The sequence below is a fragment of the Myripristis murdjan genome, chromosome 23 (genome assembly GCF_902150065.1).
Source record: "Myripristis murdjan chromosome 23, fMyrMur1.1, whole genome shotgun sequence".
Lineage (NCBI taxonomy): Eukaryota > Metazoa > Chordata > Actinopteri > Holocentriformes > Holocentridae > Myripristis > Myripristis murdjan.
The window spans coordinates 13,705,663-13,709,435 of record NC_044002.1 but is presented as its reverse complement, the minus strand read 5'-3'; the positions used below and the strand labels follow the sequence as shown (position 1 = coordinate 13,709,435).

The 3,773-nt window shown below is 37.1% G+C and overlaps 1 long non-coding RNA gene across 1 annotated transcript; it reads right to left on the bottom strand.

Moving 5' to 3' along the window:
• Positions 1-216: 216 nt before the first annotated feature.
• On the bottom strand, positions 217-3,007 carry LOC115355228 (uncharacterized). The gene is made up of 3 exons (XR_003927859.1): positions 2,961-3,007; positions 1,550-1,623; positions 217-381 (listed from the first exon to the last, which is right to left on the bottom strand). It is a non-coding gene; the product is annotated as an uncharacterized LOC115355228 (long non-coding RNA).
• Between the last annotated feature and the right edge of the window lie 766 nt (positions 3,008-3,773).

The window sequence follows — 3,773 nt, the reverse complement described above, 5'->3', positions numbered from 1 at the left end:
AAATGTGTCTGAACTTACCCTTGTAGCACATGAAAGCTTTTTTGTCTGAGCAGTTAAAATCTTTCCATTCAGTGTTGACAATAGCGCCACATCTTTGTTTTCCATCTGTCACGTCTACAGACGAGATATTGAATGTACCATTGAATGTAAATGGTGTACCATCTGACCAAGTGGTGACATTCTCCCGACGGTGAAGACCAATCCACACTATTGGCTCACTAGTGAGGTTGCTCATGACCTTGGCATCATCGTCATCATACACTGTTGCAAGGGTGCTGCTTTTGTTTTTACAGCTGAGCCATGCAGCAGGCCGGAGCACTTTTTCTTTCACTGAGAATAATTCTCTCAGGCCACTCGATGTTAATGTGGAGCGAACAAACACTGTCAGAAGAAAAAAGTTAAAACACTATTATCCAATTACTTTTTGATAAATGAGTGGAAAGTAAATTAATAAACATACAAATTTTAAGAATCAGAACACAAGTTTAACCCTTTATTTAACTTTTTATTTAATTTAACCCTTAGGTGCATAAGTGTGTCAAAAATGACCCGTCTTACCTGTATTTTTTATTTTATTTTATTTATCTTTTTTGCAATAACTTTGCAATGAAAATCTTGCATTTTTCCTGTGCTATACATTTTTATTTTATTTATATTTTCTACTATTTGAGAAGGTAGAGGTTTTGTATTTCTACCCCAAGTTTCCATAAATGGATCAAAAATGCATTTCCCATGAAAGCATTTGAGCCTTACCAAATATAAAGCTGTTTACTGTTGAGTGCCCCTCAAATGCCAGAAGCGTAACCGCTTATCAAGACTATTTTACACATGATATTTCTATAATATTATATCGATATCCTCATTAGTATATGCATCTTTTTTTATTATTATTATTACTGGTGGAACTCTTTAAAGACACTAAATTCATAACCATGTAGCTAAGTTATCTAGTTAGTAATGGTAATAGAAGTAGCTTTATTTGTGTGTTATTAATAAAAATATCTTGCTGACATTAAGTGAATAATAATTATGGAAGCCCATATAGTAGGTGGGTTAGGTGGGTCAGTATAACCGGTATCCACCAGTTGAATACACTTTAAAATGCGTTACACAAATAATCATACTTTAAATGATAGATTATTGCTGTGCACACCGAACATGTTTATTTAATAAATGTAGTTAAACGTAAATAAAAATGAAAATAATCAGTTTAATTGATTGACAAATACAATAGGGGACATTTTTGACCCCATCATGGAGGAGTGTAGGTTCCACTCACTGATGCATCTCAGGGTTAAGAAACTCTCAGCTCCCCTCATACACAAACAACAGGTGTGCACACAGTTTCATGCTATTAAAAAGGAAACAGTGGAGGGCAGCTAGCAGAGGCACTCGTGAAATTTTGTCTGGTTTAAAACGACTGACGGTAAATGAATGCACACTTTTGATACACACCGTGACATGTGGTAAACACTCACAGTGTGCTTGAGGATGACAGGCAGCAGAAAGGCTTGAAGAGGAAACTGATAGCCAGGTAAGGGGCTCTTACCTGAGCACAGAACTAACAGGACGAGCTTCATCCTCATGGCGTTGGCACTGTTGAAAGCTGATCAGGTGACCTCACTAAGAGAAAGCCAGAGCGATCGCTGTTTAATGTAACTGGTATTAGAATATAGGGATCGGAGTCCTGATGGAGGGGAAAAAACTGCAAAAATTTGAGCATGTGAAATCGGTTAACCCTCACACATGTGTCCATTTTCAGAGGAAAGCTGCTGCAAGAGTTTCTCCAGTAAAGTTCAGTCCTGCTAAAATTTCTTTTGGTGATAAATTCAACAGTATCTGTATTTGTTTGTGTGTGTGTGTGTGGGAGGGTGTGGGTGTATTTGTAATAATAAAATAAAATTGTAATACATATTCAGTTTGTTACATTTGTCAGTTCTATCTAGCCAAAAATACACACTGAAACAAGTTTTTATTATTATTATTTTTTCCAAATCTGCAATACTGGAGAATTCTGGGCTGTATCATTGTCTGAGTTGTATTTTGGAGATATTACCAAATATTGAAATGTTACCAAAAATATGGCAGCATCCAACACATGCACAAACACATATGCACTGTCTGTGTATCTTTTTCATTTTTGGTATAATGTAATTCACTGCACTTTACACACTTCTAATGGGTTACAACAACACACAACATCCCACTCAGATAGAAATATTGTTACTTGTCAATATTTCACTCGAGTAGAAGTAACAAACAAATAAATAGATAAGAAGAGCGGCACAGCACAAAAGCAAATCAAACTTCCACAACACCGATAAACATGCATTTAGCAGGATATGTGCTGCTATACTTGAAGCATTAATCTCTCCACACTCCACTTTGTTTTTCAACTCGGTTTATTATATATTGTCTACAAATGCATCATTTATGTTGCAAACTTTCAGATTATAAAGAATGTCGTAAAAAATATGAAAAATAAGCGTCATTATTTGATTTACTGGGGCGGGAGGACTTTAAAATGGTATTGCTCAGCATTCAGTGGCAGAGCTGCATTGCTACTAGCTGCACAACCTATTTTCCCTATTGGGGATCAATAAAGGTTCATCTTCTCTTCTCTGATATGATTCTCTGCAATAGTGATATATACTTCTCTAAACAAGGGGGCATATGAGGCATTTTCCTTTTACATCACATGGGCTGATATCGCTTTCAAGGCTCAAATTTGAATAAAATTCCTGTTTGACGGGAGACACACATTTCTGTACAGAGAGGCTTCAGTACACAGACTGCTTTTGATTGTGAATGAGCTAAAACAGAAACATCTTGAAGTATAATAAATACATGGAAATGTGATGAACTATCCTAAGCCAAATCTAAAGATAAAGTTTTCACTGTATTTTTTTTTTTCCCCCCACAAAGTCTGGGAGTAAGCGTAAGCTGTAAAATGTCCTTACCTGGTCTACAGTGGTATTCACCTTCCTGCAGAATGTCACTGTCTGCCTCCAGCTACACAATCTCTATCACACCTGTACCTATTTAAGCATTTTATTATGCAAATTCCTTCCAACCCAACCAGTCCTGCAGCTTTTGAGCTCTGTCCAGGAACCAATGAACATGACCCAAACAAATGGGAGAAGAAAAAAAAAATTGGATGGATGGATTCAGTTGTTGGCCTCTTTATGATTATTATTTAAACCTCATGTTGTGTTCCGGTCAAATCTGACCGATTAAAAAGTTTTATCTCTGAAAAATGGAGTTAATTTGATCAGACTGACCTAAGATTCCATGACTTTGTCCACAGAGGATTTCAACACACAAAATAAATTGCATTAATCTGCATATAATTTTGTGTGTTTTATTCAACTTTTGTACACTCTTGGTGTTCCTGGTCAAAAATGACTGGCCCTTAGAAATGAATGGGGGAGACTACAATTAGTGTAAAAAACTGAGCTCAGGTACGTCCTCATTTGTCAGATGGACACACGCATACACACACACACATGCATGCAGGCATGCGCGCGCACACACACACATAACACACCTTGGGTTCCCTGGAAACCACTATGGGAACCTTTTCCCAGTAGAGGCTCTCTCTCCCATGGGAACAACACCTGTTGGCAGTTCTCACAGACAGCTGCAAAATTTTTTTTGAACTTTTCTCATAGCTTTGGTATATAAAACTTTTTTGAGGCCTTGCTCACAGTTCATTGCATGGCGGCACCATGGCAGATCGATATACCGTAAGTGCGGCTCTTGATTATATATTT